Genomic DNA, 13,707 nt, shown 5'->3' on the forward strand with positions numbered 1-13,707 from the left:
AACTGAATTACATTATATTTGTTTTGGTCTGTAATAGCCAATGTGAGCTGATAACTCCGGCTATTAAATTGTGCAGTCGATTAATGGTGGGTTCAACGAGCCATAAGTTAAACGGTTGACTAATCGATCATAGATACGAGATTATGACGATACCTCGTAGGACAACTTTTTGTGACAACGTAATGGAGTCCTAAATTTTTATAAACATTCGGTACCAGGTCGTGGATAGGACATCCATTGTGTTCCTAGAGTCGATTCTTTTTACTATCAACTGTCTTATGAGATTAAGGCAGTTTTTGGGTGACTTTGGTTTCTTTCTCACGGTCTACCGTAACTGGGGCTAAGTAGATTTTTTCTGGGTCATTTCATCTTGTGCTTACATCTGCAGGATTCGAGTTGAGGAAAATATCCAACCCTTATCGGTATAGTTATTTCTCGGGGCCACTCAAGGAGTTGTAAGCGAAATGCATGGCCATGCTCGAATGTTGATTCGTTTATCGGTTAAGTTACTCTCTAGTCGGGAAAACCACTCTTGATATCGATCGCTTGTAAAAATACGACCTTTGTGAATTCGGATTCGCAAATTGTTTTACATTGAGTGGGAGAAATTTTATAGGATATGAGAATCGGTTATCGCACATACACTTGTGAGGACAAGTGAGAGTTTGTTGGAGCTGGTGTCCTCCACAAATTAGTGTGATAACATTTGTAAATCTCTTACAGGTTCACTAGGGTATACTTCGTATATTTAATCAGTTGATTAACGTTTACCTAATAACGGTTGGCTTGCTAGAAAGTTTGACGTTATTATCATACAGATGGCGGTGATCAACTGGTACCTAAAGGTCACACCTATAGGACGTGTTTGAGAAATGTGGTTATAGAAATATAATTACATTGATGCCCAAAATGACTAAAAAGTTAGTCAATGTGTTGATGAGATAATTATTTAATGAAAATTAAATAATATTAAGTTGAGACGAATTAACTGTCAATTCGTAAATTCAATATAATAAGTTATATTTAAATTAAATATATATAAGGTTAGTTTGGACGTATTAATCTGTTAATTCGTAGTTAAATATAATCAGTTGTATTTAATATCAACAAGTTGAATGTGTCATAGTGGTAATAGTGAGGGTGCACAAGCCAAGAGGTCATGGGTTCGATCCTCACTAGATGACAATTTAACACACTTTATATATTTTTGGAAAGACCAAAATAAGGAGAAAAATACTCTTATTTCGGTTCACTTGGCCGAAGTTAGGGAAGCTTTTCTTTTCCTAATGGACTTCAAGTTTCGGTCTGTATAAAAAGAAAGGTAGAGATTTATTTCTACCCTAATGTTTTTTCTTGACCTAGCCTCCTCTTTCTCATCACAAGAACACAAAGACAATTAAATTTTACAGAAAATTTTAGATTGATTTCTAGCATAATCAAAGGGCATATCTCAGATCGTCTTGGGTGCAACTAATAGGCGAATATCAATTTTGATATTGTTCTTAGGCCATATTTGCTAGGACCGAAGGTTAATTCTAAATCTTTTTACTTATGTTTATGTATTTTATTTTATGACCTTAGATCATCTTTATTAAATCTTTATAATCCTTCTAGTTTAAGGGAAGTATACAGATTTATTTCCCACAATATCATCTAAAGTTGACAATTTTGGTCCTTCATATAAACGACCACTTCTGAAATTAATCAAATTTTATCGTCTCGTGTGGATTTTTCTCAGATTGAGACGGCAACTTGAGTTTCAAGTGACTTGATGCATGCTTCTTTCTGTTGGTCACTTAGCTGCCATTGCTTTGTCAACGACTGGAGCATTGTCTTTAACTCAGCTAACTCACTTACCCCAGTTGAAGATTATGCGCCTAGATTCGGTGGAGGAAAGGAAGGAGGCTTTTGGAAGCCTTGTTGAGCTTTATGAGGAGGGACATATGGCTGCTGTTGCTGCGGTGGAGGAGTGGGATTAAGAACATTTTGACTTGTCCACCTCAAATTGAGATAGACTGCCCCTTGGTTGTTGTAATAAGAACCTCCTCCTTGCCTATATTGCTGAAAGGAAAGAACTTGTTGTTTCTCAGTAAGACAGTCAATAGCAGTATGACCGTCATCACTTCCACACCTCTCACAAATAACAGTTTCCTGTCTAGTCAACAAATGAACTGTCTGTGGCTCCCCGACAGATTGCAGCTCCTATCTATCAAACCGGGCATTTATAGCTTCTAGCTGAGCAAGGACTGCCTTATCAACTGAATGGACCGTTCGAATACCGTCCCGTGGGTTCCCATATTTAGCACAATGGATCGCCATCTCCTCAATAATGCCCCATCCCTTATCATCATCAATATTTTTCTGAAATCTTCCGTTGGATAAGGCATCTAGTATAGCTTTGTGGTCGTCGTACAACCTATTATAGAACTGGTTGCACAAAAACTATTGATCAAAACCATGGTGAGGAAGACACCTCACCAACATCTTGAACCGACACCAAGCTTCATTGAAAGTCTCATCAGGTGCCTGCTTGAAACTAGTAATCTTACCCCTTAGTTGATTAGTGCGTTGAGGAGGGAAGTATCTTTTATAGAAGACAAGTGCGAGAGTCTCCCAGTTGGGGATACCAGCAACAGTCCGGTCAAGATCAGTCGGCCATTCACGGGCTGAGTCAGTCAGAGAAAAAGGAAAAAGTACTTCCTTTATCTTATCCTGTGTTACTCCCTTTGTAGCGGGAATAGTAGAACAGTAATCAGTAAAGACCTCCATGTGCTTCCTTGGGTCTTCACCCGCCACCCCCTGTACAGGTTTCTCTCCACCAGATTTATGTAAGACGGTCGGATATCAAAAGTGTTACCGTTCTCAGTTTGGAGGTTGAAACCTTTAGGAATAGAGGATGCTTTAGGCTCCGAGTGACTTGCAATGTTCAGCATCTTTACTGGTTCTTTGGCAGAAATGAGATTATCTTCTTCTAAAGACTAGTCTTCTGCAAATAAAAGATGTTGTAGCTCGGGCTCGAAAGTACTCAAGTCTTCCCTTCGACGTTCTCTTTGCAGACGGAATCTATGCCGAAATAGTCTTTCTGGCTCAGAATCAGCTGGAACTAACTCCGACCTGTTTGACCTGGGCATACACAATACTGAAAGAGATAAATGAGAACTGTCTCAAGGAAAAAAAATTCCCTGAGACGGATAAAAATAAACAAAAACAAAAACAGATATGGCTATTGCCTCCCCGGCAACGGCGCCAAAATTTGACAGGCTAGTCGTGTACCTACCGAAAATAACCAACTGGCACTAACTAATATAGCTAGGGAAGTCGGGTCGATTTCCACATGGAGGCAAGATATCTGTTAAGGTCCGTCTATTTAGGTCACTAAATGGGGGGGTTTAAATTTGGTTTCTAAACTAATAAAGGCTTAAAGGAAAGAGCAATAAAGAAAGAGAAATAAAAGACAGAAAATATAATAGAGGTGATCAAATGAGAGAGAACATGTCAGGATTTCTGTTCACCATGGTAGTCTATCGACTCAGCTGCAAATAGCCTAGATAATCCACTGTGAGACGGATAGAGGAAATGTCCTTCCGGTCCACTTTCTATCCTAGATTTCCACTAACTTAACTTTCGTCCTCGTCAGGGTAATCTACTGTTCATAGCAGGTCTAATTAATCCAATCTTCCGATCCATGAGTAAATTTAACCAAATTAAAGATAACTTAGAAGCGTGCACTCAACTAAGTCGGTATTATATTTAAATTGCCATGGGTACAGATTCTCACAAATAAATCATTTGGCCTATTCCCTACATCGTCACAATCATACCATGGATTCCCTAATCCCAACATGAAAGGATTTCGCTACTCATATTACTAATATTATCAATAATAATAATGATGAATGTAATAATTAAAGGCATGATGCAATGGCAATGATTAACCATAAAACAGACTAGGGCAGAAATTAATTAAGAGAAGAACAAGGAATTAAAGCAACAAATAACGAGATTAAGATTAATAAAGGAAGAGAGATTACAATCGCAAGAGAGCCGGCGTAAGAACAACCAAAATCCAAGCAAAGAAATCCAAGAGCAAGTTTACAGTGAAGACTATTAGAGAGAAATTAAGAGAGTAAAAAAGTGTCATTCTAAAGATGAGTAAAACGTAATTAATAACCTAATTATGAATGCTTAAATAGGAAAAACTAAGTCCATAAACGAAATAAGGCAACACGGTTTAATTAAGCCCGTGAAAACTCAAAACCTCTCGATCGAGCAGTATAAAACCACTTGATACCGTCATGGAGTACCAAAAATAAAATTTATTATCCAAACTACTACTATAGATAGTGGCAGTCAGGGTCGAACCACAAGGAGGCAAGCAATTTAAAGTTGTCTAATTTAAGTCAAAAGTAACAGTTTCGGGGCGGGGTTGATTTGCATGATGTATAACTAAAGGGCAATAAAAATAAAATTAAACTTAAACAATTAAATGAGCAATTAAAGGAAATAAATAGTCTATTTCCCTCCCCTATCTTTCGATCTATCGGGTCGGTCAATTCCTAAGCATTCAACTAGTCGCGTGCACTCGATTCGTCAAATATAGCAATTAAATTAATTTAGTCGAAGCTAATCTAACATGTGGCAGTCGATCAACCATGCAGGGCGGTCGATCGACCTACGGACCCAGTCGATCGACCAACGAAGTCAGTCGATCGACCCGAGCCCGATAATAGGTTACCTATTGTCGAAACCATCTAACCTACAGATCCCCTACATCTTAGCACGTAGGATTTAGCTACACATGATGGTGATAATAACAACAATAAAATTAACAAATAAAGCAATTGAATTCATAATTGAATTAACTAAATAAATAACTAACATGAAACTAGGATTTGGCTTTTGGAAATCTAAACTAGCAATTCTAAACTACGGAAGAATTAAAGCAATGAAATTAAACAAAGGAACAGAGGAATACCGTAAAGAAGAATTGAAGAGAAAAGACCAAAACCCAATACGAAAAGAAAATTTTATTGATGAAAACTAATCTGGATTAATGAAATAATCCAAAATTCAACTACTGTGTATTGAACCCTAATTAATTCGATCCCTAAAATAACCTCATGCCCCTTCAGAACCATATGGTTCACGTTATATAGGAATATAGCGTGATTCTTATTCCTAAAACCTAATTACAAGTGGGCTTCTAACTCTCGTCTTTTAGTTTGCTTGTCAGTCTCGTGGTGTGGTCGATCGACCACTGGGACCAGTCGATCGACTGACTGCTCTTCCTGCAGTCAACTGTTCAGCATTCTGATAGTCTATAGACGATGTAGGTCAGTCCATAGACCAAGTTAGCTGGTAATCCGCTTGTAAAACACTCGCAAATATATCTTTCAGGCCTTTCTACGCGCACCAAGTTCATTTCCCGAGTCAAATCTTCATGTCAAATCCTATGCCAAGCACTTAGGGACGGATTCGGCTCGATTTTCGCTGGATTTTTCACATTTCTGCAATATTACACAAAAACACAAAAGTAGACGGAAATAGGGAAAATAGTAGCATAAACTACATAATTGAGCTCTTAAATGCGTGTTAAATAGGGTGTAAAACATCATATTTAGGACACGCATCAAACTTCCCCAAACCAAACCCTTGCTTGTCCCCAAGCAAGAACTAGACTCGATCTTAAAACCTAATGGAACGCGTTCATTCTCAAAGCAAAATGCAAACTGTAAAGCCTAAACCAGTTTAATGCAACAACTAACAATCAATTAGCAATATGAATCATGCAAACGAGTGATGTAGTCGTTAAAAATTGATGAACTGTCAACTATAGAGACTTATCATTATGGACTCTCATGGGTCGCTCATATCACACATAAGCACAGGTGAATATATGTAAAAGATAGAAAGATGTAATTTTGTAATGACATTCACCTGACTACGACCTATAAGAACATGCTTGTAGTCTAATATGAAAATAATCTCTACAACCGTACATATGCATTCCAACCATAAAAGACCATGACACATGCCGAGGCAATTTTGGATATGTGAGGTATGGGTAAGAAAGGGCTAAAATGAATTTGGGAAAGCAGAGTTAAAGCCAAGCTAGTAATTACTGAAAACCAAATTATAACAACATCCCAACTTCATACTCAAGATTTCAATCGAAACGGTGCTAAATATCAAGCACTAATCTCACAATTCCACAATATATTAATTCCCCAAATAATATTAATCGCGACATGGGAACAAAATAATTATCTAATAATAATAACAACCATGTGATTTTTCGAATTTTCTTTTGCTACTACAGCAAGCAGTCGATCGACCAAGTGGGACGGTCGATCGACTGATCCCTTTTTTTCTCGAATCATTTTTTTCCTTTTTTATTTTTCTTTTCTTTTCTTTCCCTTCAATCATTTCACCAACATTCTAAATAAGAGCAAATATAACCAAAATGATAAGAACACTCCCAAAGACTAATACTACTAGCTTGACAAAGGCAGGCTGAATATAGGATGTTGTTAAAGGGATAAAAGGCTATTTTTGGCTATGTGAAGCTTATGGGCAAAATGAATAAAGGAGACCTCTTCCACATATGTCAACAGACCGAATGCATATAGGTATTCAGCAGATAAAGTTCATATTTATGCATATTGATGGAACATGTCTTACAAGGAGTAACTACTCACAATCCTAGATAAACTGGTCATGAATGACACCAGTTATAGGCTCTAAATCTCAGAAGATGATGTAGTTTGCCATAAATCTGAGTCAAGTCTCACGATTCAGCGAATAAATTAACAAAAACTTGTAGATATGCACATGTGATTCTACTAATAACATGTCAATTAACAAGGCTTAGGCGTAAACAGATGAAAATGCAATGTCATCATTGGACTACTACCGTTCCGATTCGACCTACATGCTAAAATAAACATGCATTTTTTGAATTTTTGAAAATTTTCAATTTTTTGAACTTTTGTATATATAAGGGAAAATAAATAAAAATGCAAGACATAAAATGCAGTAAACGTGAATGCAAAACAGAATGAATGCGACGCAAAACCCTTCCCCAAACGAAATCACACAATGTCCCCATTGTGCAAAATCATATAATGAAAATAGCAAAGGAAACGGGATTTGCGGTAAATTAAGCAATCAAAACATGAAGCTAAACTCGGAATACTCACAAGATTTTAAGAGCCTTAAAGGAAACCTCCCAAAACCCGCGTAAGGTAGGCTATTTCGTTAGCCAGCAGTGCTACCGTAAGGTACCTTAAAAGACAAACAATACCGTGCATAATCCGAGAAAGCAATTTATGAAACGCAAAAATATGTGCCAAGTAAAAAATAGAAGAAAACAGAAATGAATCGAAGAAAAAAGTGGAGAAAATACTCCCTCTACTCCACAAATCGACCAAACACAGCAGGAGAATGGTCGTGAACAGGTACAACAGCGAAGGCGGTCGAGCGACCATACCAGCCAGTCGATCGACCACACAAGCTAGTCGATCGACGGAGATACCTGCTCTAAGTTTCTGATTTCTTCGAATTAGCTCAATAAATTGAGCTAATATGGTCTATGGACCTGCAAACATAATAATGCGCCCAAAATTGCGCAAAACCCAAAGTAACAGTCTAAAGTCATTAAATCCTAACCAAACTTTAAAAAAAAACAAAGTCTCGCGCACACCAAAGCAATAAAAAGTCAAACAAAAGCAATAAAATGTTTTTAAAAAGTCTTAGTCAACTAATAGTTGATTAAGAATGGCCACGGAATGGCCCACTTGCTCGGCTTCTGGCTAAAAGAGGTAGCCTCTACAGTACTCATCTCCTCAGCGGGGCTCCTAACAACTCCAATATCCGCAGAACTCAACGGATCAACGTCTCTAACATCTTCCCAATCACTGACCTCGTCTAGCTCATCAAAATCCAAATCGGACTCTGTCACCTTGACTGGCTCCTCATCAGGCTCCTCATCAGTTGCATAGCTAAGACACCCTAGACCGCCTCTCTGCACAATGGGCTCCCTCACAACTGGAGCAACATGCAGCTCTAAATTCCCCAAATCAGCTCCTGCAACAGTCAAAATAGAAGGATCTTCCTCCAATTTGCTCCCAGTCTGGGGCGAAGGTGTTATAGCAGAATTAGGCATAGGGGCAGGCATATCAGGTGATACGTGCATTTTATATAGTCTTTTTAGGCCTTTTTATGCACGTATTTCTATGCTATTATCGTAGTTTTATGCTACGAAATGCCCCGAATATGCTAATTTGGTTTGTTTTGTCTTATTTGCAGAAATGAACCAGAAAGTAGTGAAATTAAGCCTTCTACCGTCCGTTTAGCATGCATTTGGAGGAAGAGTGAATTTGGAGCGGGAATGTACCTATTTTGAGATGCGCAAAGAAGAAAGATAGCTAGGCGAGCAAAGCAAGACCTTCAAATTGCTAGTGCCTACTTTGAAGAGCCATACCTCGAGTTCCACAACTGATATTCAAATTGCTAGTCCTCTTAGCTTTCCAACGCCACCAGAATCGCCCTGTTTTCCCAAGCAACGAAAAAATGGCCGCCGTTTGAAATTCAGTGCGCGAAGCAGGAATTGTGTGTTGGAAAGTACTCGATCGAGTAGATTTATGTTCGATCGAGTCTTTTTTCTACTCGATCGAGTAGATTCAATTTAAGGTTTACTCGGTCGAGTAGATTTTCTACTCGATCGAGTGGTTTAAGCTTAATTTTACTCGATCGAGTGATTTAAAGTTACTCGATTGAGTGGTTTTAATATTACGCGGGATTAATTAACCCGTGTTGGGCTTAATTTCGGGATAGACTTTTGTTTTCCTATTTAAGCTTTCATAATTAGGTTAAGGGGGCTCTCTTATCATACTTCACACATCACACATTACTTTTTCCTCTGGTTAATGTTGAATATTATTTTCTCTCCTATTTTCCGGATCCTTTTCTACTGTAACTTTCTTCCTTTCCCTTTTTTCTTTAATTTAATTAATGCTTATTGTTTTTCTTCCCTTTATTCTTGTTCTTTCTTTATTTATGTCTAGCTAATTCTCTCTTGCTAGGATTAGGTGATTCAATGGACAAATGTTAAATTACTAATTAGGTTTATGGGTTGTCGTTGTTGTTTTAGTCTATGTTGTTAATCACTGCTATAATTGTATCCTGCTAGTTGAATCGATGCAATTAGCCTTTTAATTTTGGTAAGCCTTGACCTAGACCGAAAGGTTGGAAGGGGTGAGACCCGTAGTGAACAATAAGATGCTTTAGTGAGGGCGAAAGTTAAGCTAATGGCATTTTAGGGCGAATTGAGACCGAAAGGAGATATTCATTGCCCCTTAGATCGACACATCGACTGATCTGTGACCTTAACTGCGATTGACTGACGTTCATTGATGACCCAAAATCCCAGTCCTCTCCCCCTTGCTTGTTAATTCCTCTCATTTCTATTTCTCTTGCTTTATCTTTTTTAGTTTAGTCAAACAACTCAAAACCCCCAACTTGTGACATAGACAGACCGAATAGACAAGTAGATAGTGACCGCCTCCCTCTGGAGATCGACCCTACTTAACGCTGAATTCTGTTAGTAGTAGCTTGGTATTTATTTTTGGTACATAACGACCGTATCATCAGGCAACACAACATAAGATTTTAGTACGTTGCAAGTTACTGGGTACATAGCATCCTTCTTCTTATAGGTCTGGGCAAAAACAATAGACTGTTTCCCTACCTTAAAGGTCAATGTCCCTGAGCCAACATCTATAACTGCACCAGCAGTGTGCAGAAATCGTCTACCCAAAATGATAGGGATGTGAGCATCCTCGGGTATATCTAGCACAATGAAGTCAACTGGAAAAAAGAACTTTCCTATTTGCACAGGAATGTCCTCTAAGACTCCTATAGGCTGGACCGCAGAACGATCAGCCATCTGTACAGTCATATTAGTAACTGCAAACTTGGTCAATTTCAATTTCTTAGCAAGACTCAAAGGCATAACACTAATGCTGGCTCCTAGATCAGATAATGCCTACTCAATTGAGAAGGTACCAATATTACAAGGAACAGAACAGCTACCAGGGTCAGCTAACTTATGTGGAGCAGTGTGAGTTAAATAGGAACATGACTCCTCAGTTAGTGCGACAGATTGCATAGTATCAAGTGACTTCTTTTTAGACAACAGCTGCTTCATAAATTTCATATAGGCAGGCACTTGATTAACTAATTCTAAGAAAGGAACTTGCACATTTAAACTACGAATAATATTTTCAAACTTGTTAAACAATACATGTTCCTTTGTCGGCACCAATATCTCCGGATAAGGGGCTGTAAGAAGCAACTTAGCCCTCTCCTCTAGGTCTCTTATACCGGCATCAATGGATTTAGGCTGAAAATCCACTATTTTGTCCTTGTTGTAGCTCGAACCTTCTTCAGACCGTCTCAGGAATGAACCATTAACCGTTGCAGGGTCATACTTTTTAACCGGAACTGACCCATCAGCATTTGGATCTTGCCTCGATAATTTCGGAGTCGTCGTACCCCGAAATTAGTAGTCCCTCAAGTTATCTGGCATTGGAAGACGAAAAGGTTCACGATCAGACGTATCTTCAGTCGATCGACCATGTAGCTCAGTCGATCGACTGGCTTCCTCAGGACCAGAAACTTCACTGTTACCCGAGCTGGCCGATCGACCGGGTGCATCAGTCGATCGACTGATATACCTGCTGATCGTCTTTTTCTTGCTACTGTTCATTTCAGCCTTTTTCTTACTCGGTTCCGCCTCATCTTTTTTAGTAACATCTTCGACCATATTGGGCCCATCAAGGGTAGACCCACTCCTTAAAGTAATCGCATTTAGAGTCTCTTTTTTATCCGGCTGCGACGGTAAATGCCCCGGAGCTCTAGTTGCACTTTTGCTTGCCAATTGGGCAATTTGACTCTCCAACATTTTTGTCGAAGTCTCTCTAGTTAGAGACTTCTTTTGCAGCAAACCCGACAAATTCTAAACCATGTATTTCAATTCAGAAATATCAGAACCTTGAAATTGCTGCTGCTGAGGCACATAGGGAGGCTTTTGATACTGCTGCTGCTTATGAGGGGGCACATAGTTTTGCTGCTGCTGTAAAGCCGGATTAAGGACATTCTGGTTAGTCCACCTCAAATTGGGGTGGACATTAGAGGGATCGGGATAAGTACCAGTCTGCCTAAAATTTTGAAAAGCAGCACATGTTTCATTCGAACTAGTACAAAACTCCGAAACATGTCCCTCTCCTCCACATCTTTTACATGTAAAGGGACCGTCTGAAACTGCATTAACTTTATATATCCCACCTTTTTGGGATCCCCCAAAATCTAGCTTGTCAAATCTCGCAGTAGGGGCCTCTATTGCAGCTGTAGTAGGAGATTCAGCTGCTCTTCTCTGATTCCCTCTAGAATTTCCATGCTCAGCTTTATGGGTGGCCATATCTTCAATAATCTTCATCCCCTTAGTCTCTCCACTATTCTCCTGGAATCTGCCATTAGCTGCAGCATCCAGGATAGCCCTCTGATCATCATAAATTCCATTATAGAATTGATTACACAGGAACCATTGCTCGAACCCATGGTGCGGAATAGATCCCACCAGTCTCTTGAAACGGACCCATGCCTCATGAAAATCCTCATCAGGACCCTGTTTAAAGCTTGTGATCTGAGCTCTAATCGCATTTATTATTGAGTAATTCAAGTTTATTATTGCGTAATTAGAAGATCATTTGGGTTTATTGGGAGATTGACAACCTTCCATCAATCATCAATTTCTTCTATTATTCTTTGCATTATTATTTTGTAATCTCCATAGGTATAACTCTCTTAATCCTTGTTTTAATTATTGTTAATCTTTCTTACTTGTTCATCAAGTTTTACCTTGTTAATATGATTGACAACCTTGTTAGCATGTTAAACTTGATAATGAGTGAGTAGTCTCTTAGCTAGGATTAGTGGGTAATTAAGGGAAACAAACATGGGGATTGATTCATGCTTAATCTAATATGTTCACATGATTAAATTGCTTGCTTGTTGTGATGTCAACTTTATGCACATGTTATGTTTGATGAAATGCTAAGCCTATGAATCCTTGCATTTTTACCATCTCTTATCTACTCAACTTGACTCGTAAGATATAAACCAACTCGAGTCTTGTTAGACCATGCATAGAAGTTGATTAGGAGGAAAGTAAGTCGACTTGTAGGTGTTGTACAATCTAATCGATTCGGCTCTGGGACCCAACTCTTCCTAAGAACCGTAAGATATAACCCAACTCAGTTCCTCCACAACATTAATTGCTTGCAACCTTATAAACATGTTTGTATGATCAACACCATGAATCCCCTATGACCCCATGATATCCTAGCACTTTTAATCATTTGTTTACATCCTTCTTTTATTGCTTGTTTCACTTTATTGCTTTTATTAGTCTAGAACACAACTACAAACCCAACCAAATTGTGACACTAGCATAAATTGAGATAGATAGACTTAGAACCCAAAGCACACCGTCCCATGGATCGACCTCGACTTACCGCTAACTAGTTGTATGTTGAGTATTATAAATGTGTTTGATTGGATGTGACCCGACGACATCACCCATATCAAAATGGCGCCGTTGCCGGGGACGGTGCTATGTGATTAAGTTCTTACTTGTTTGTCTATTTTGATCGTGCTTTTACCTTGAGGAACTTGTTCCTCAAGGATTGTTTTTACCATTTTCTTGTAGTTTCCTTGTTTGTAGTTATATCTTTGTCCTAGCTATGATAATGACCGAAGGCTTGGCACATGGAGTATGTGGTGGATCTTTTGGGTATGACTATGGGTATGGAGAGTTTGAGGAGCAAGTCAACACAAACCTACGTTACTACTCATACAATGAAAATCCTAACCACTACCCCAACTTTTCTTACCAAAGCCCCCACATCCAACATCCACAACAACCACCCTCCCAAAACCCACTTTACAATCAATGCCAAATGTCATCCTACAATGAACCCCCATACCACCAAGTTCCCATGTACCCACAACAAGAGAATGAGCATAATCTTGACATGCAAAGTGTGGTTCTCCAAATGTTAAGGTGCCAACAAAATCTCTTCATGCAAATGCTAGAAGAGAGCCAAGCTAGGGAAAATGTTCTCAAAAACATTGTTACTAATGGTGAGAAGTTGGCAAATCAAATTGCCCAAATGGAAGCCACCCAAATGCTAAATGAAGAAGAAGGGGAAGATAATGAGGGTGAAGAAGAATTTGGATGGCATTGTGAAGCTACTCTTTTGAATCCCCCACCACCTCCTAAATTCATAAGTATTGAACATCCCATATTCCAACTTGTACCCAACATTACAAACATTCATGATAGATGTGAATATGAAGATGTTACTTTTGAAGAAGGGAAGTGCTTGATTGATTATGGACCAAGAGTGGATGATGAATTGAAGCATGATGAATTTGGAGAGGAGAGCAATGAATTGGAGGCCAATTATGAGACAAGCACTTTGTCTAAATTGCCTCATGTATCTAGCTCCCACACTAGCCTTGCTTCTCCAATTTGGGACACCTATGATTATGATGAGGAAGACCTCCCACCACAATTTCCCTCTATGACCCATGTAGAGGAAGTGTGTTCCCTTGACACTTATGGGAGTGGAGGTAAAACTTTGA

At 38.8% G+C, this 13,707-nt stretch overlaps 1 non-coding gene across 1 annotated transcript; it reads left to right on the top strand.

Annotated features, from left to right (window-relative positions):
* Nucleotides 1-2,452: 2,452 nt before the first annotated feature.
* LOC141635809 (small nucleolar RNA R71) lies at nt 2,453-2,559 on the top strand. The gene has a single exon (XR_012540468.1). It is a non-coding gene; the product is annotated as a small nucleolar RNA R71 (small nucleolar RNA).
* The last annotated feature ends 11,148 nt before the right edge of the window (nt 2,560-13,707 follow it).

The sequence above is a fragment of the Silene latifolia genome, chromosome Y (assembly GCF_048544455.1).
Source record: "Silene latifolia isolate original U9 population chromosome Y, ASM4854445v1, whole genome shotgun sequence".
NCBI classification, from domain to species: Eukaryota; Viridiplantae; Streptophyta; class Magnoliopsida; order Caryophyllales; family Caryophyllaceae; genus Silene; species Silene latifolia.